General features: G+C 38.3%; 1 protein-coding gene across 5 annotated transcripts in view; it reads left to right on the forward strand.

The window, feature by feature from the left end:
- Nucleotides 1–20924, forward strand: part of DLGAP1 (DLG associated protein 1) — a 932188-nt gene that overhangs the window by 344380 nt on the left and 566884 nt on the right. For 4 of the 5 annotated variants that reach the window (XM_027575621.2, XM_027575619.2, XM_027575622.2 and 1 more), the window contains exon 3: nt 3461–3579. The gene's annotated coding sequence lies outside the window, so the exon portion shown is untranslated. The remainder of the gene's footprint in view (nt 1–3460; nt 3580–20924) is intronic. The other variant, XM_027575618.2, reaches the window with a different exon arrangement.

Raw genomic sequence — 20924 nt, forward strand, 5'->3', positions numbered from 1 at the left:
TAAGCTCAGACTCCTGCAGTAGCCCCTATTTCACACAGCGTGAAAGCCAAGAAGCTGGGCCACCCTTGATCCATCCCTCCCTCCACCTCCCCACAACACTCCCCGCTGTGCTGCCATTTTCTCTACTAATCTCCCCTTTCTCCTTTCACTCCATCCCTATTGACTCACAATCCCAAGAACCACCACACATACTCCCACCTTCTGGCCCTAACCTTGGTGGTTGTGTCTGCTTGGAACACCTTTCTCTTGCACATGACTCACTCCCTCACATCTTTCAAGTGTTTGGTCACATCTTACTTTCTTAGTGAGGTCTCCTCACCTCCTAATAACCTCCAACCCATGTACTCCAGATCCCCCTTAACTTGGTCTACTTTTCCTTACACCCATAGCATGTTTCACATTCTAAAGTACTCTGTACTTTATTCCTTCACCATGGTTATTGTTTATTTTCTATTTACTCACCTTCACTAAAATGAAATGTTTATTATTCCAAGCACCGATCATAGTGTTTGACATATGATAAATGCTCAATAAATCTTTGAGACATGAGTGAGTGAGTGAGTGAGTGAATGAAGACACAAATGGCCTCATTTATTCCTCATACTAACCTGACTAAGGTTTCCTTGCCTCCATTTTACAATGAGGAAATTGAAACTCACAGAGGCTAGGTAACTTTCACAAGCCAGAAGTCCTATAAGAGGCAGAGCTGAGATTAAAAGCGAGCTCTCTGATCTGGACCTTTCCCCCTTTATCACACTGTGTACTTTATGAAAATATCAGTATTCCATAAAATGTGATGCATTTACAGTCTCCATTTCCCTTTCTCCACACTCTCAGCCAATATTTTTTTAAATGAACCTCTTAAAATGATGTAACTAAAGTGACTGGCTTATAAAATAACTTACATGACAAGAATGATAGGAGGTATTTTAGTTGGGACTCTGGCTGCAGAGTCATAGAACAAAACCACTTGAGCTAGTGTGAGTCAAAAAATTAAATGACTTGAAAAATATCAAGTAGAATGTGTAATAAAGCTATATGAGCTCATGAAAGCCACAGGAAAAAATAAAGAAGTAAAAGCAGGAAGCAGATGAGTTTGGAGAGCTCTCACTCCACCTTCCATCCGTGTCTTTTTCACTTTTCTTTTCCACAGATTACTAGTATTTGCTCCCTCTGCCCATAAAGGACAAGGTGACCACTCTCCAGCCATAAGTCTTTCACCTAAATGAGACTGAAGTCTCCTAGTCCCAGATTAGAAGCTCAGCCTAGGTGAGGCCCCCCTCCCCATCCAAGTAACAATGGCCAGAGATCAGGACTCACTGACAACTGATGAAGGACATCTTTGAAAGTTGGGGAATGAAGAGAAACGAGCTGAGCAGACACTCCAAATGCAGATGACTGTAGAACCCAGTGGAACCATGGAAAGCACACTATTGAATCAAACAGTTTAAGTTCAAATTCCAATTTTGGCTTTTTGTTGATTTTGTTTGTTTCTTTTTACTTTCAGTCTTGTTCTTAGATGTAGGGACTGAATATTGGTTACTTGGTGATAGGAAAGAGGAAGAAGAAAAAGAAAAGAAAAACCCTTGGAATAAAGGAAAACAAGAAAATAAAAATAAAATAAGATAAAATACTAGAAAATCCAGAAATTCTGCATTCTAACTTCAGTTCTGTCACCAAGGAATAAATGCGTTGGGCAAGTAATTCCCTGGTTTCAGGTTCCTTATCCGTATAAATAAGGAAATGAGGCAAGAATCAGTAGGTTTCCAAAACCAACGTGATCAGGAGAATGAACTGGGGGCCCAGTTCAAAATGCAGATTACCCTGATTTCACTAATGAATATTCTGATTTAATAGATCTTGTATGACATTCTATAATTTGTATTTTTTGGCAGGTTTCCAGACAATTGTGGCTCAATCAAGTATGGTGATCAACCATACTTGGAAACCATTAGACTAGATGATATTTGAAATACCTCCCAGTGTTTGCGATATTTGTTTACATTAAGATTATCTAACTTACAAAACATTCCAGTTGTAATAAAATTGATTTCTTATTGTATATCTGGGTGTGTTTTTGAGAAATTCCATAATCTTTTCATTTTGTTTCTGTAGAAAATTAAGAACAATATCCAGCACAAAATAGATTCCCAATTAATAGAGTATCATTTTTGTCTTTTATAATGTGGATAAATGAAATACATATATAAATATAATATCCCCAACATGTTTTATATGCTATGAAAATACATGATATTGTTGTGTTATTGTAGTTCTTCCATTTTACCACCCATAGCCTCTTATTCTTAATCTATCAACTTTGCCTGGCTCAAAATAATGCTCGGACAAGTTCTACAGAGAATTGTATTAGCCCTAGTCTTTTTGAATGCCAGGTATTCTTTTTGGAAACAAATACAGTTATGGGTTTCTAAAGGGGTTGAACTTCAAGGCAGGGATTCTGGAATGTCATTCTGCCTTTGTGCCTCTTAGCTGAATAAAAGTGGGCAAAACACATCACCTCTTTGGGCCTCCAATTCCTCTTCTGTGAAATGAATTCCATATTCATTCAGGTACTGTAATTCCTATAAATAATTAGGAGGTAAAAAAAAATTATTCACACCAGTATTCTTAATTCTGAATGTCACTCTATCTCTGCTTAATACTTAGATCTACTCTTTTTCTCATTCCCTATGGACACTCTTTTAATATGCTACTGCAAAATGATATTGCTTAAACAGAACTTCTGTTGATACTTACACTTTCCAGCACCAGATCATTTTTGTGTGTGAAACAAGTCTCTTACCATGTGAACTATCAGAGGAGAAAAATCACAGCTCAGCATAAAGCATGTGATAGGATTGGAAAAGTTACCTCCCATGACTCTAGGCCTAGTTACAATTCCATCTTGTCACTTTCTTCAAAAAGCATCAATAATTGGGGGTCATGGTTTGTTTTGAGCATCAGCAAGCCCTTGGTAGTGTGCTTGGGAAGATTATGCCCTTATTTGTGTCCTCCTGTGATGTCAGAAGAACCACCCTGTGATACCTTTTAGCCCTTTATTTACAGCTGCTTAGTTGCAGTGATGATAAAAGAAAGAATGCACAGGAAGTGAATAGTCTTGTATGTACAGTGTATCCTACAAAATCAAAAGATCAATGCATGCACTTTATTGCTTTTTAGAGAAGATAAAATCTTTAATAGTAGAAACATAGATTGTAGAATATCAAACCTATTTATTGTGGTAACATTACTTTTTTTTGTGGTGGGTTTTATTTTCTGGAAAGCATAAAAATACAAAGTATAACATCATGCAGAAACACATTCATGTAAATTTTCTATGGAACTCCCTTCTCACATCACTGAATTTAATGTTTGTCAGAGTAGTTCTTAAGAGATCTTAAGTATCTTTTTGTTTCAGGCTAGTAGTTACATCTAATCATTGTGTTTTGTTATGTTTCAGAACAGCTGAGCATCACATACCAAGAGTGACAGCCAGTTTAAAAAAAGAGAGAGAGAGCTGCAAAGTTTGGATCTTTTCCTGCCTTAGAAGCAAGAAAAATGGAAAATTGATAATTAAAGGTAAAATTGTGTCATTTCTCCTTATATAACACAAACCTTCTTTTCCAGCTATCTTCTGCAAAACAATTTCTTTTTTTTTTTGCAGCATAGTATATTCGACTATAAATATTTTTAGCTTGTAATTCCAGTCATATTAAGAGGCTGCTGAGTCTAGTCTGTGATTTTTAATTCCCTAGTTGCTTGTTACAGAATGTGGACGTGACAAGTTTTATATGTTTAATCTTCATTCTTGTTGTTAACCTAGAATAGCAGATGAGGCAAATGCCATTTTCCTGACTGTGGACCAAAATAGTGTACTTTAGGTTAAGCATAGAATTATGAAAGTAGATGGCATCATATCAGCTTTTAATTTTTTTTAGTGTTGTATACAGGTTTGAACTTATTAGGACAATGTGTCCAACAAGATCTACATGCTCTAAGAAAGGCAGAGGAAATGCAAAGCTGTGATCTCCACTCCTTTCCTATCATTATGGAGTTTTGATAAGGGAAAAAAGGAGGGTCTTTATCACGTCCGAATCTGAAACACCACATATGAGGTGTCCGACAGAAGGGGGTTAATATTGCTGAATATATGAATAAGCTGTCATTTTTCCTGGGTTCGCTTGCTTGAGACAATGATTTGGGTGTGGTGATTAACTGGGAAACTCATCCCAAGGATGGGAGTCAGAGGTCAGGGAGAGTGAATTGGGGAAGAAGCCGAGGCCAAAATAAGGGGGGAGTAGAACAGTCCTCGGCGTGGACTGCAGGAGCGCAATTCCCTGGGACCTAAAGGAGTGGGGGGGACCTCCCAGAATTTCTGCCTGCAGGATGTGTGGCAAGAGGTTTATCTAAGGGCTTTCCCCTGTTGGTTGTGGATTGCTCCCAGGGACATTGACTTCGCCTACAATGCTGGGCTGTGCTGGCACTGCGTGGGGCCTGTAGACACTCAGTGGTCACTTGAAGTTGGACTCTAGAAAGGTGGAGAGAAGCCGAGTTGGTGCAGAACCATCTGTCTGTGCAGCTGTGGCTGAAATCACAGGTGGGCCAAAGGGCATGATGCAGGGAACTAGAGGCATCTGTTATACTTCCTTTTACTTTATTTTAAATCCTAAAATAAATCCTCCTCGATGAACTATCTCCAGGAAGAAAATGTTTTGTTTTAAAGACCCAGAAAGTTATATCCAAGTGTCATAGAACCAGAGTGAACTCTGTTTCAAAACTAATTTCTTCATCAATGAATTGTCTATGTTCAGAGTGAGATGCACATCTTGGTCAACAGGTACATTTGAGACATTATATATTAAAATTTGAAGTATGACCCAAATGTTGGAATAGTTAAAGACAATAGCATTTCACTGTATCAATACTTACTATTCACTGTCGATGGTTTTATGTACAAGAAGGTGTCTGATACTCAAAAAAAAAAAATTGTCATCTTCCCTGTTTGGAAACAACCCAGTTAACAGTGTCATCGTTTGTGTGAAAAGGGTGACTTAAATTATGCATGTCTGAGCATCATGGTACAAGGATGGCCCACTGGTGAAACAGATTTAACACATTAAAGTGAATCAGGGGGGTTTTGGCAGATTTAAGTAAAGTCAGGTGAAGGCAGCAGCTGTCTTGAGAACTAGTAGATCCTATGTTCAGAGGAGGAGTGTCATGTGTGAGCTCTCTAAGAAGCTATACAAATAACCAGCAGCAAATATTTAAATTGATGTGCATTAGCATGCAAATCTCTGGTGAAGGAAATGAAATGTAGGAGTAGAGGAAAAAGAGCAGCAGAGAGACTTAAGGCAGGGGAACAAGGGAAGTAGTGGCAGATGTCAAGGCAGAAATAACAAAGGGTAGATAGAATCAGACTCTGGGATGAAGAGGACCCTGTGGTATTGGAGAGAGATCTCTTAGAACCACAACCTGAGCCCAGAAGGCAAACTGAGTGAATGGTCCCAGTGAATATTTGAGGCTGACAAATTCGTGAGTCATCAAAGATGCAGTTACTTTGTCTTCTCACCTGAACAATGCAGTTGCCTCTCCGTGGTCTCATTAGGCTCTAAAATCTTCCAAAATAAAAACTCTGACCATGGCTGTGCTTTGCTCAGAAAATATTCTCTAATTTACCAATCTATCATTGTCCAGGCTTCTTAACGAAACATGTAAAACCTGCCACTCTAATTTCTCAGACTTACTTCTTCCTTGGCTTCCCTCACCAGTGGTCTAGACCATTGTGGAGTCATGCAAATTCTGTAATTTATCAAGTCTTCCAAGTGGTTGTGACGTATTTTGGCTCTCAAACATAGATTGGTCTGGCACAAGACCCAAGAATTTGCATTTCTAACAAGTTTCCATGTGATGCTGCTGGTCTGGAGACCTCACTTTGTGAACCACTCTGTAATCTAGGCTCGCCGCTAATTCCTACATCACAGTTTCAGTCAAAGACAGACTGCAGTAAAAGGGCTCACATGCCAACATCATCATTGTGGGAAGGTGCCCTAGTTAAAGGACAGAGTCTGAGTCTTCTGGTCAAATATCATCTTCATGTCATAGAATTCCCAATAAAAGCTTTGTGATACATTTTTATATCCCCTCCTGGGTTATAGACATTGTAGACCTATACATACTTGATGGATGGATGCATGGATGCATGGATGCATGGAAGAAAAGATGGACAGGTTTGGCAGCCAAGGGTTAGTTTCAGGAAGAAACTTACCTCCTTGCAAAGAAATTGCTCTGGCATAGCCATTAGGGAAAGACGAATTTCCTTCACATGAACACCTTCTTATCACATAAGACTGTACTCAATATATAAGACATTTTAATTAGATGGATTAACTCTATGCATTCAGAGCCTGAGTGTCTGGCATCAATCGTATTGTGCTCCTTAATAAGCGGAGTCTTTCACAAAAGACTTTTTTGCTATTTGATTGAGTACAACAGGGGGCAAATGTCATTTATATCAAGGAAAATTGTACATTTTAACTTTATAAAAGAACCACTGGGTATGTGAAACCAGGAAATCACATCTATTTAATAAATTTCTTTGCAAATGACTCTTCCTTGAGTTTAAATTTTGCAGCTGCAGCATAATTTGAGTGTTTATTCACATGTAGGACAATTGTGCTTTCTGGGTCTTGCTTTCTCGCATTCAAATGTGTTCATATATCAACGTTGCACATTTTCCTTCTGCATCTCTTATCTGTGTACATCGTCCCATGATTGGCTTGGTAAATTTATCCTACTTTTCTTGCTAAAATAACTGTTCCTGCTGTCTGTTTTCTGCCTACTCTTTGATTTATTCCAGAAATTGGGCTCAATGCCGACTTTTATAACTCAGTGCGAAATTTATTCTGTATGTTTTTAAACCAAGTTCCCACATATTTTTTCTCTGTTTTGTGTTCCTTAGTGGTGTCAACTTCGAAATGCACCCTTGAAAAAGCCTATTAGGGCTATATATTAGCATAAATAAGAACAAGAGATGATGACATGAATCTTGAAAATTTCTTTTTGAGGATTTGTTTCTTAATTCACTTTAAGAGTAGAAAATTCAAATTTTCATGTCATGTTACAGCATACCTAATATGAAGCTTAAAGGAAAAGTCTAGTTTCAATTTTTTTGCTTTGGTACATGTCCTTGGCTGAGTCCTATCACCTCAGTAACCTCCATTATAAAAAGAAAGATTTATGATCACCATCCCTGGGATTCACTCCAGTGTCTTACCTTGCAATGTCAGGATGCAGATCATATGAAATGCTACTTAAAATCAGGCCCAGAAGTACAAAGGAGTCAGTCAATCAACTTTCAGCATATATTTGACAGTGAAGTTGAAGGAGCAGGGTTTTTGATACAGAAAGATCTGAGTTCAAAACCTCTTTCCCTTATTACCAATATGAGCTTGGAGAATTTCCTGAACCCCTCTATGTATCATCTCTGAAATGGGGGGCAGAGTTAGTAGTACCTGCAAGGTTGCTTTCAAGATTAGAGATAATCCAAAAAATATCTAGCACTTCTAGGCTGAACATGCATAGCTCTAAGGATATGGGCAGGCCTCTATGCTGGCCAGAGCCCAAACCATGGTCTTAAAAGTTAACAGAAGATTACATTCTTTTTCTCCAATATAATTCTGCCAGGCTAAGAAATTTTTCTTTGTGACTCTGAAAAATGAGCAGAATTTAGAAAATGTATCCATAATTTAGTCATCTGAGACTGGCAACACTAATGGGAAAATTCAACATAGTTTTGCATCTAGACAGGATACCTGGTTCTGTACATTGTAAATAATTACACACAGCAAGCAAGCCCCTTGTCATCAAGAGTGACCTCTTCGGGGTCAAAGCATGAAGTTTGCATGAAGTTTGCAAGTTGCATTCTGTCTCCTGTCTTGTTATCTAGCCACACTTTGGGCAGAAATTAAAATAAAGATTCTCCAAGACATAGGTTTAGCCTGAAGGAATAAATGTTCATATACTCTTGATTTATATCTGATTCCAGTAAGTTAAAAGGTATTCCTTTTTTTCCCCTTTCTTGTCCTCTAACAAAGAATTTTATAGCCAATTTGCCTGATGCAGCCTTTTACACAGAAGCAAAAGAAATCAAATTTTAGTCAACAAAGGATTCATTTACTATAGTATTTATGCAAATATTAAATATTTTTCTGCTCTTTGTGTTTTTGAGGTTGAATTGTCATTTTGATATCGATGAGCTGCAGTGCTTTCTCAGCAGTAATTCAGATCTGCCTACTTAATAGGAATAGATCAATAAAATTTTGGTGGAATATTTCATCAATCTTCGCAGAAGACTTAATCCTATTGTTGTTTTCCTCCATTTGAATATTCTGTAATTCCTGTGCAAGCTGATGCATTTTGAGATAAATCTTACTATTTACTCTTGTATACTTTTTATGTCAGAAATAATTTAGGAGCTAAGAACTACTGGTGCTATTTGAGTACTTTGATGACTTCAGACACTGTAAGAGAACAAAAATCAAATTGTGGAATGTTGTGTTTATTTGTCATATCTTAGAAACATATCATAGTCAAGATGAAACTCATCATACTGATAAGGCTGCTTCAAGCCCTAGGAAGGAGAGAAAAAAAGAGAGAGTGACACACACACACACAGTGTGTGGTGGTGGTTGTGGTGGTGGTGATACTGTTTACTTAGATACTCTGGTCCTTTCACGGTAGTACAGTTATATTTAACTAGCAATAACTAGTTAAATATGTTGTATACATTTTATATTAATGTACAAATATATAATATTAAATGTTAATATTATAATGATTAATAATATTGATACTATTATGATTAAGTTATTTCTCTATAGATCAATTATTAATGAAGACATTTTTAATGAAATGACCTATTAAGTACTTGGAAAGAAACATAAATATTCTTTACTGTATGATAGAATATCTTCTTTATAAATGGAGTATAATAGAGTTTATCACAATTCACATTTTTGAGTATTCGTCAACACTGTAAGAAAACCCAAGGACAATGCTTACTATGGTAGTAAAATAATACAGCTTGACAAGAATTATCTTAAAAGAAAGAAAGAGGAAAGACATGTTGGCTGAGTTTATTTGATTCTTGTTGTATTATCTTCGTGAGCTAGAAGTTTTCATCTAAAATATCTTATTTATTTAAAAGCTAAATTTAGGGAAGAGATAATACTATTTGAAACAACCCAGCATTACCAGTGGGATCCTTTTATCCTCTCTATAATCTAGGAATTGTAACTCAAATAAGGTATAGATTTGAGAAAATGATCATGTTAGTGATGCACACTGCCCATCTCTCCAGCAATTCAAATAGTTGAGGCCATTCTTGGTGCTTCTTTATGATTAAAAATATAATAGCAAACATAGATTAAATACTTAGGTATGTGCCATAAAATGGATTAACAGCAGAAGAGCACTCAAATGTATTTACGTGTAATGTGACATGGGAGCCTTCATGAGGAAATGAAGAGCCAAAGAAGTGGCAAGACCTCAGTGTTTTTATAGTAGGCTGAACAGAGAGAAACAGTAGTGGAAACACAACTAAACTGTATGGGGAGGTAAAAGGAAGATAAGAGGTACTTTAACAAGGTCTGTTTGTACAGAATTCTTCCTGTCTCCACTCCTTGCTTTGGTGGTAAGAATGTTTCTCCTGGTACAGGAAGGACATCTTTCACATGGGAGCTTTATCTTGTACTTTTAAGAAACAAAGAGGAGGTCAGATTGCAAGATGTTCTTCTCGTACCTATTTTTCAAGTGCCCTTGGCTCAAACTAATCCTTATGTCAAGGTGGCAGGTTTGGAGGCAGCATATCCTGCCCCCTTCACCAGACAGTGTTTTAAGCACTTTACCTGAGTTACCTCATTTAATCCTTACTACAACCCTCTGAGGAAAATTGTATACAACCATAGGAAGAAATCAACAAATCCACCACCATAGTAACCAATTTCAGGATGCTTTCCTCAATGATCGATGAAGCTTCCAGAAAATTCTTTGGAGGCAGTGTGGTGTTCACATACCCTCTCTATCACGTAGAGGATATGAACAACACACAAAGTGTCACTTAGTGGTTATGTATAGACATCCTCATTTGATAGCTGGAGAATACCACTTCTTCCCAAGTGAATGTGTAATATTTCAAAATTATGTACGAAGCCATACATCAATTCTAAAATGTACTTTTCATGTCACAGATGCAGACACTGAGAGAGGGAGGAACTAAATAACATGGCAAAGGACACAGAGCTAGTACGTAGCAGTCTGCTATCAGAGCCACTCAGCTCTAGCACTCTCTGTCCTTATTGGTCATCACACAGGTGGAAGACACAGAGCTGATCTTTAGGACATAATTAATATATCAGGAGAAGAGAGGCAGAGAGTAAATCCAATTCATTATGTAATGTTTTGAAGCAAGGATGTTGTCAATTTGGGATTAACCAATTAGAATGTTATGCCACCTAGGAAGCTTAGACTTACAAGAAAACAATCCAAACCATACATTAAAAGTAGATTTAAAAAGTTGCTAAGTGTTCAAAAGTGAAGCAAAGCAAAAATGGCATAATTTTTATTACCCGAAGTTAATTTTTTCAGAACTCAGACCTGAATTATTGATCATGTTTAGGGCCTATCTATGAAATGTGAGGACAGCCACTGGTGTTTTCACAGTCACATCAAACTCATGACGAACTCATTTCACTACCCTCCCCCTTACCCACAGGGCACACATCCCAAGACCCCCAGTGGATGCATGAACCACGGATGGTACTGAATCCTATATCCACTATGTTTTTTTTCTTAAACATACACACCTATGATAAAGTTTAATTTATAAATCAGGCACAGTAAGAGATGAACAACAATAACTAGAAATAAAATAGAACAAGTATAACAATCTAGTATAATAAAAGTTATGTGAATGTGGTCTCTCTCTGTCAAAACATCTTATTGTGCTGTACTCACCCTTCTTCTTAAGATGCTGGGAGATGGTAAAATGCCTACATGATGAGATGAAGAGAGGTGAATGACCGTAGGCGTTGGGGCACAGCATTAGACTACTATTGACTTTCTGACAGTAGGGCAGAAGGAGGATCGTCTGCTCCCAGACCACAGTTGACCATGGGTAACTGAAACCACAGAAAGCAAAACCGTGGATAAAGGGGACTCCTGTATTTCCAGAACTGAACTCATATACGCCCCCTCCCATCTGCTCCTCCCTCTTGTGCTATTCTCTGGCCCCATCTATGCCGCCACCACCCACACACCCAACTGCTTAAGTTAGAAACCTGGGAGTCATCTATGAAATCTCTTTGCCCCCAACCCTTCACAAATTTGAATGAATTTGTTGAATGAAATTCCATATTCTCCTTCTAATATTTTAATGCCCAAGGCGTCAGATGGTGACCATCAGAGAGTGTAGAGATGAGACTTGATGCTGTTCTAACGTGTTTTGGTTTTTCTGCCCACACTGTTCAATTCTCCTGTATGGTTTTGTTTGGGGTTTTGGGGTTTTTTTTCGCATTTTATTGTTGGTGATGGTATGGCTGTTGAGTATAAGTACATTCGTGGAGGATTCACAACAGAACAGTGGAGATGTTTTGTCCTTTCCATGAAGTATTATGTCTGTTGATAAATACAGCGCTTTGCCTTTGGCACACACACACTCTCAGTGGTATTGGCCTCTTTAATTATGTCCCCTGGGGGGAAAATCAGTTTCCTGGCAAGGCAGCTTTCCTAATCAAAGATTTCCTGGGTCTTGAGTAATAAGAAACTCAAATGTTTCAAACTGAAACTTACACTGGGGCTTAACAGGGCATGTATTTTTTTTTAAAGATTTTATTTATTTATTTGACAGAGAGAGAGACAGAGAGAGAGGGAACTCAAGCAGGGGGCGTGGGAGAGGGAGAAGCAGACTTCCAGCTGAGCAGGGAGCCCGATGCGAGGCTCAATCCCAGGACCCTGGGACCATGACCTGAGCCGAAGGCAGATGCTTAACGACTGAGCCACCGAGGCACCCCTGGGCATGTATTTTTATCTCCTTTGGGGATCAAGAAACTTTAAATGTTACCTATTTAGAAAATACTTCATGAGGGACACAAGGAAGGTTTCACCCAGTTTGATCCATTTTTATTTAAGAGAAGTTTCTGGTAAATAATGTATGCCTTGGTATTAAAAGCTTGAATAATTTATCTCTTCCTTGACTTTTAAATGACTGCTTACCAGATAATTTTATTATCATTTTTCACTTGAATGTGTTTCTAGGTAGGGAAAATTTTGCATTGATAGAATATGAAGGAAGGTGCCCTGGGCAGGTAAACTGGAGGCCCGAGTTCCAATTGCAATTTAACAGTAAGATGAAACCTGCCCCTCGAGGGTATGTGCTACGGTGAGCGCTGTGAATTGTGCATGACTGTTGAATCACAGATCTGTACTTCTGAAACAAATAATGCAACATATGTTAAGAAAAAAGAAAAAGAAGAAGATAGCAGGAGAGGAAGAATGAAGGGGAGTAAGTCAGAGGGGGAGACGAACCATGAGAGATGATGGACTCTGAAAAACAAACTGAGAGTTCTAGAGGGGAGGGGGGTAGGGGGATGGGTTAGCCTGGTGATGGGTATTAAAGAGGGCATGTTCTGCCTGGAGCACTGTGTTTCATGCACAAACAATGAATCATGGAACACTACATCAAAAAAAAAAAAAAAAAGATGAACCCTGCCCCTCAACCTTCCACCCCAGGGAAAGAGTTAACAGAAAAAGGGAAGAATTATGGATTGGACTTCAGGGAAGCCACTCATTTAATGGGCAGGAGAGGAAGAAGGAATTAGCTAGGAAGTCCAAAGAAAATCAGAGCTGAACAATAGTGAAATAGTTACAAACAGATTCTACTCAGGACTATTGCAGTAGGGAAAAAGAGACCCCAGTAGAGAACGGGGTTCAATTCCAAATACACCACAGACAAGTAGGGATTTATAGCCAGAGTGTGGAGTGGGGGTTAAAAGATGGAAACGACTAAGGGGAAACATCAGCAGTAAGAGAGGATTCTGGTGAATCAGACCTAACAGGATTCTTGCTGAAGGCAGACCAGGGCGATCAGATACCAAGGGAGGAGAGCGAAGAATTTGACCAGATATTGAGGGTGACCAGTTATGGAGGGTGAGGGGCTCTCTAAACCGATTTAAAAGTCTCACTACAACAATGCAAGCCCAGCAAGGACAGACGCTGAGCCTGAGGTGGAGTCCCAGCGGGCTCAGAGGAGCCTGAGAAAAGTTCATCAGGGACACAGTCTTTGTCAGAAGGACGCACAGCCAGGAGAACTGGGGTAGTTTTTGTCATGAAAGCTAAAAACAAAGTTCGAAGATTCAGACTAGCAAATTTAATTAACAAGGTCATATCATAATTTTAAACTCAGAAATTTCTTTCACCTATGACATCTATTTGATAAGTTTTTAGGATTATAATTTGTAAAATTACCAAGTCAGTCATCCCACCTCACCTCTCTGACTTTTCTAGCTTTTAAAAATAGGACCAACATTACTTCAGTGTCAAAATCTTGGGGTCATCTTTGTCTCTCCTCATCGCATTCCTACTGTTGCAGCCCTTCCTAGGTCTTCGTGGTTTTTTCCCCCTGGTGCTTTCAGATCCTTCCCTTCCCAGCATCCTCTCCACCACCCTGGGTCGGGCCCTCACTGCCTCACAACCCAGTGGCTACAGTAGCACCCCTACCAATATTTGCCTCACACTAACCTCATTCTACAATCCATTTCACAAGCCATCCTTAGATTAACCTCCCCAAAATACCATTTCTGATATATTTTTAATAATTACTGTTTGTTGAGTCCTTATGGACCAGACACTATGCTAAGTATGCTATTCCATTTAATTCCTAGAATCAATTTTTGTTTGTTTTTTGAGAAAGAGAGAGAGCATGGGGGGGAGGGGGGAGAGGGAGAGGGGGAGAGAGAATCTCAGGAAGTCTCCACACCCAGCACAGAGCCCCACAGGGAGCTCGATCTCACAGTCCTGAGACCATGACCTGCACCAAAATCAAAAGTCCGATGCTTAACAAACTGAGCCATCCAGGCGCTCTTAGAATCAATTTTAAACAATAGGTTTTATTATTTCTACTTAGCAAATGAGCAAATTAATCTTTAGAGAGTTTGAATAACTTACCTAAGGTTGCAGCAATTAAATAGAAAATCTGTCTGACTCCAAAACCTGAGCCCTTAACGATTGTCACATAGTACCTTCTGTGACCACGTGTAGAAGGAATGCTGGCCACTCCAGGCACATACAGCTAGGTGAATTACAGTTAGATTGCGAGAGATCCCCTTGATCTCACCAAATGGACAAAAGCTTACTCAAGATTGTTAAGCAGGGGATGGGGAGGAACATGTTTAGATGGTGAATGGATTAGAGCGTTTAGAGCCTGGGGAGTGAATCTCTGCCCACCATGAGCCCTGTCATGAGCCCTAGCCTCAAAGCATGTGCTGTCCACTCTGCATGGGATGTTCTTACTGAATTTCTCTTCCTCACAGATCTGCTAGACATTCCTCCAAGGTCACCTTCCTGGAGACAGAGTGTGTCTCTCCTCCATACCCCTATAGCCTCTACCCAAAGCGCTTAGGGTGTCAGGAGCCTATCGTGTTGCAGACCATTGTGCAATGGTTCACATTTAAGTCTCACAATCTTGTCAGCATGTTTCTACCCTTATTTCCTAGGTGAGGAAAGTAAGGCTCATGGATTTTACGTGACTTGCCTTTAGAGATTGTATCTGAATCATCTTTGTGTTACCAATGCCTGGTACCTAGTAAATGCTCAATAAATGTGTAAGGAATACGTCCATTACCTTTATCTGTTTATATATTTTATTTCATTAAAAATATTTAAAACTCCTAGGTAATAGGACTTATCTTTTCCATGTTTTTGTATTCCTCGTAATACTTAGCTGTTTGTATTGCACAGAGCAAATACAAGTACTTCATTTATTTATCTAGACAGGTCTTCATTTTACATTATTCCCCTCATTTGATTTTGAAGGCAACACACTTTAGAGTAGGGTTTTAAGTGAATGCTGTTTTGCCAGAAATTAGTATAATGCCAGGTTCTCTTGGAAAGCCATTTCTGCCCTAGAATTATATGATGTTTATGTGCTAGGTAACTATCGTACCCAGTAGAATGAAACAGAGGTGGAAATATTACCAACTCTTACTGAAACTTGACTATGTAACAGGCACTATGCCATTCACTTGACATACAATGTATCATTTTATTCTTATAATGCCTTATGGAGTAGGTATTATTTTTAGCCCCACTTTATCAATGAGCAAGGAAGGCACAGAAAGTTAAGTCATTTCCTTAAGGTCACATAGCTCATAAGTGGCAGACTGGAATTTGAACCCAGACACCATGTCTCAGAGTCGATGTTTCCTCAGTTAATAAGTATATTTACACCCTCGTATATAGCAGTCTTGATTTTAGGCTCTAATAGTTGGTCAATGAATGTGTATCTGATTGTATGAGGTCTAGCAAGGGCATTCGCTGACTAACGTGTAAAAGTGGAATTATTTTTTAGTGGTCGATGGCTCATTTCAATGAAAAAATTATTTGTCTAAAGCATCCATTTTTAGTTTTCACATTTTACATGCTGTACCAATTCATCCTCAATTAAAAGAAAGCACTTGCAAAGTGACTAGGAACTAGTCAATTATTGTATGAGCTGCCAAGCTTCAGGAATTAGCATCCTAGAATTTACACGAATGTTAAGCCAGGAAAAAGAAGTCCTAAAACACCATTTCAGCGCTTTTGAAATTCTGTCAGATATTGGTAATTGTATTATAATTTAAATTTTGGCATCATAGAATTTTAGAGTTGGATAGGAACTTTGAGATCATCTGTGCCAACCTTCTACTTAATGCCAGAAGTGTTCACACACATTTGGAAAATAAAACATTTGATAAATATTCCTCTAACATTTGCATAGAGTTGATGGAAAAAATCCAGGGCAGTTTTTACACTATTATATAACTTTGTACCTTTGGCTAGTAAAATATTACAATATTTAGCCAATCCAGTCCAGCAGGGGCTCCTGGCACTCTTTTCTGGGTCTTTCCCATGCTTACACACCTGGCTCTTTGAGAAAAAGTTTGCCAACCTCTGCTCTGAAGTATGGCAGCTCTTTATGTTCTATTTTTAAGTCTTATTTCTCATTTCACCCATCATGTGGAATAAACTGATTGACAGAATAAACAACGCAAATACAAAGAGCCTACACATGGCTTGACTTTCTTCCCACTCTGTCTCATGAGTAATTGTTCTTTCTCAGTCCCTCTCCTACCTCCAACCTGCCCCCCATTTCCCTCTCTTGCACACCCACTTTTTCCTGAAGCTGATTAACTGGGCACAATCATGGTCTTTCTTTTTGTGACGTTCAGTCTGAATGTCATCAGTTGCTCTGGGATACGAATGACATTGTTGCATAATATATTTCTAAAAAGACATAGTAATGCTGTTTATGATCATTTAAAGATATCATTCATTGGTATCGTGTGTATGATACTATGACTTTTTTTTTAATAGAATTAGGTGCAAGTAGTCACTTTTTCAGTAAATCCTTCTCCATGTGGCCCTGCCTGCTTACTGTCTTTCTCATGATCCCTCCCACTGGCTACCTCCTCATCAACCAAGGCAATCAGCTTTCTTAGAGGTTTTGCAAAAGGCCACCTCTCACTACTCCTTCTGCTCACTCTGGTCTTTTTCCTGCTTCCGGAGCCCTCCTTGGGGTCTTTGTTACAATATCATCCTCTCTGCATGGCCTTCAGTGACACTCTATAATGCCTGCCTCAAGCTCCTTGTTTGTGACATGCATGACACTCATCACAATATATAGTTTTCTCATTGTTTACATTTGGGTTACGTGTCTACACATGTGTGTGTGCACACATGCGTGTGCGTGCATGTGTGTCTGTGAGGTGGTACCAGTCCTCTCTACTGGAATGTGAACTTCACAAGGTCAAGGACTGGATCTGTCTTGTTCACCACTGTTTTTCTAGTGTCTAATATAGTACTCAGTATATAAATATCAAATAAATGAATGTCCTGAAATTCTAAGTGTCAAAATGCTCAGAGATACTAGTGCATATCCAAGTGTCATTGAGACTTTTACCTGATTTTGCTGATGCCATTTTTTGCATTTTTTTTACTAATAGATTATCACTGAATAGTCATTATTCCAGATACTGTGTACACATATCCCTTTCTTCTTCACTAATGGTAAGATGGGTATATTTGTCTCAGTGATGCCTCTGGAATTTACATGTTCACAAAATTTGGGAAATTGGAAATAGTCATCTGTCTATATAACTGAGAAGCCTTTTTTCGATCACATAGAACTTCAAGAACAGCCTGAAAGACCAACAGGAAGGGAAGGTATTTAATGTTTTTATAATGAAATTGACTGTAACCATTTTTATCAGAGCATTCAGGAAGGCTTATAGTAGAAAGGCAATCAAAAGACTGTGTGATTAAGCTTTTCTAAGAAAATATGGTGAGACATCAGTTTAGCACGCTCTGGATGGTGCCTAGAATGTATTACTCACATATGTAATAAATAGTTCTGGAAGGTACTGATTATGTTGGAATTGTTGGAACTAATTGTTGGAACTAATTGTTTATCTGGCAGTTAAAACTCTTAGGCACATTATTTTACAGATGCTTACATCATTCCTTCCAGTCACTATTTCGGAAAGAGGAGATTATTTGCCTTAGGAATCACACCTGTTTATTGAATTGTGAGAGACTGAGTTCCATAGTCCTAAGGCTCGTAAGAAAGCCTTTGCCAAAGTTGGCATTGGGTGGAGGGGTCAAAGGCAATTTAAAAGAGTCCACAACTTCCCATTTATCCTTCCTTACCTTCCTGTAAACCAAAGGGAAGCCTGCAGCATTCTTTGTAGTCATGGAGAACTAGGTCAATGAGAATACAGACTGGCCTCTGAGAATGATGGACCAGTGTACCTGACAACTCCCATTCTGGGAAGTACCCCCATTTCCTACCCTCTTCTTTGTGATTGCGGAAAAGTAGGAGAGTTGTACAATGTGACCTAACAGGGTTTTTATAGAGCATTTGAAGGACAAAATGCTAAGGTATTTACCATAAGTGGTGCTCCTTCTGTCAGCTGCTTGGTTGCCCAACCTACAACATATGTGCTTAATATTCTCCCCTAGACTGGAAATCCCAAGGTCTTCGTGGGTTCTTCTCAAGCATACGGAAACTTTAAAGGCTCTTTTTTTAATTGAAGTATAATTGATACACAGTGTTATATTATTTGCAGTATACATTATAGTGATTTGGTATTTTTATACACGAAAAAATGATCCCCACAGTAAGTCCAGTTACTGTCACTGTACTAAGTTATTACAATGTTGCTGACTATGTTTCCTATGCTGTACTTTCCATCCCTGTGATTTATTTTATGCTTGAAAATTTGGACCTCTTATTCCCTTCACTGGAATTCGGATATCGCTCATTTTCTCCAACTCCTCCCCCTTCTGGTAACCAACTGTTAATTTCCTGTGTCTATGAATATGTTTCTGTTTTATTCTGTTTGTTCGGTTGTTTTGTTTTTCAGATTCCACATACAAGTGAAATCATGTGGAATTTGTCTTTTTTGACTTATTTCACTTAGCCTAATACCTTATAGGTCTATCCATGTTGTTGCAAATGGCAAGATTTTATTCTTTTTTATGGCTGAGTAATATTCCTGTGTGTGTGTGTGTGTGTGTGTGTGTGTACATACTACATCTTTTTATTGGTGTACTTTGTGAAATAGTCACCACAATAAGTCTAGTTACAATCTGTCACCTTATAAAGTTAATACATTATTGACTATATCCCCCGTGCTGTACATTACATCCCTATGACCTATTTATTTTATAACTGGAAGTTTGTACTTCTTAATTCCTTTTACCCCTTTCACTCTTCCCACCCCTTCCTCTGGCAACCACCAGTCTGTTCTCTGTATTTATGAGTCTAGGTTTTTTGATTGTTTTGTTTTTCAGATCCCACATGTAAGTGAAATCATGGGGTACTTGTCTTTCTCTGTCTGACTTATTTTACTGAGCATAATATCCCCAAGGTCCATCCATGTTGTTCCAATTGGCAAGATTTCACTCACTTTTATAGCTGATAATATTACATTGTATCTATATACTACATCTTCTTTATCCATCCACTGATGGACACTTAGGTTGTTTCCATATTGGAGATTATAAATAATACCACAATGAACATAAAGGTCATCTATCTTTTCACATTAGTATTTTTATTTCTTAGGATAGACATCCAGTAGTGGAATTGCTGGATTATATGGTAGCTCTATTTTTAATGTTTTAAGGAAACTTCATACTGTTTCCCATCACATGTGCACAAATTTACATTCCCACCAACAGTATGCAAATGTTCCCTTTTCTCCACATCCTTGCCAACACTTGTATTTGTTGACTTATTTGTAATAGTCATTATGAAAGGTGTAAGGTGATGTAACATGATTTTGATTTGCATTTTCCTGATCAGTGATATTGAGTATCTGTTCATGTATTTGTTGGCCATCTGTATGTCTTCTTTGGAAAAATGTCTGTTCAGATCCTCTACCCATTTTTTAATTGGATTGTTTGTTTTTTGTTATTAAGTTGTATGAGTTCTTTATATATTTTGGTATTAACCCCTTATTGGATATATGATTTATATATCTTCAATATCTTCATTAGGTTGCCTTTTCATTTTGTTAATGATCTCCTTCACTGTGCAGAATGTTTTTAGTTTGAATCAGTCCCATCTGTTTTAGCTTTTGTTGTCCTTGCCTAAGGAGTCTGATCCAAAAAAAGCATTGCTAAAACCAATGTCAAAGAGCTTACCATTTATATTTTCTTCTAGGAGTTTTATGGTTCCAGGTCTTGTTGTCAAGTCTTTATCTCTTTTGAGTTAATTTTTGTATATGGTATAAGACAGTGGTCCACTTTTATTCTTTTGCATATAGCTGTCCACCTTCCCAGGATTATTTATTGAAGAGATGTCCTTTTCCTGTTATATATTCTTACTTGCTTTGTCATGAATTAATTGACCATATATGTGTGTGTGTTTTTCTGGACTCTTTGTTCTGTTGATCTGTGTATTTGCTTTTATGCCAATACCATACAGTTTCAATTACTACAGGTTTGTAGTATAGTTTGAAACAGGAAGCATGATAATTCTGGCTTTGTTCTTTTTTCTCAAAATTGCTTTGGCTATTCAGGCTCTATTTCCTTCCATATAAATTTTAGAATAATTTGTTGTAGTTCTGTGAAAAATGTCATTGGAATTTTCATACGCATTATATTAAATACATTGTATTAAGGGGTACCTGGGTGGCTCAGTCTTGACTTTGGGTCAGGTCATGATCTCAGGGATGTGAGATCGAGCCCCATGTCAGGCTCCACGCTGGGTGTGGAGCCTGCTTAAGATTCCGTCTTTCCAGTCTCTTCAACAAATGGTGTTGGGAAAATTGGACAGCCACATGCAGAAGAAGGAAACTGGACCATTTCCTTACACCACACACAAAAATAGACTCCAAATGGTTGAAAGACCTCAGTGTGAGACAGGAGTCCATCAACATCCTAAAGGAGAACACAGGCAGCAACCTCTTCGACCTCAGCCACAGCTACTTCTTCCTAGAAACATCACCAAAGTCAATGGAAGCAAGGGCAAAAATGAACTACTGGGACCTCATCAAGATCAAAAGCTTTTGCACAGCAAAAGAAACAGTCCACAAAACCAACAGACAACTGACAGAATGGGAGAAGATATTTGCAAATGACATCAGATAAAGGGCTAGTATCCAAAG

This window comes from Zalophus californianus, chromosome 14 (genome assembly GCF_009762305.2).
Source record: "Zalophus californianus isolate mZalCal1 chromosome 14, mZalCal1.pri.v2, whole genome shotgun sequence".
NCBI classification, from domain to species: domain Eukaryota; kingdom Metazoa; phylum Chordata; class Mammalia; order Carnivora; family Otariidae; genus Zalophus; species Zalophus californianus.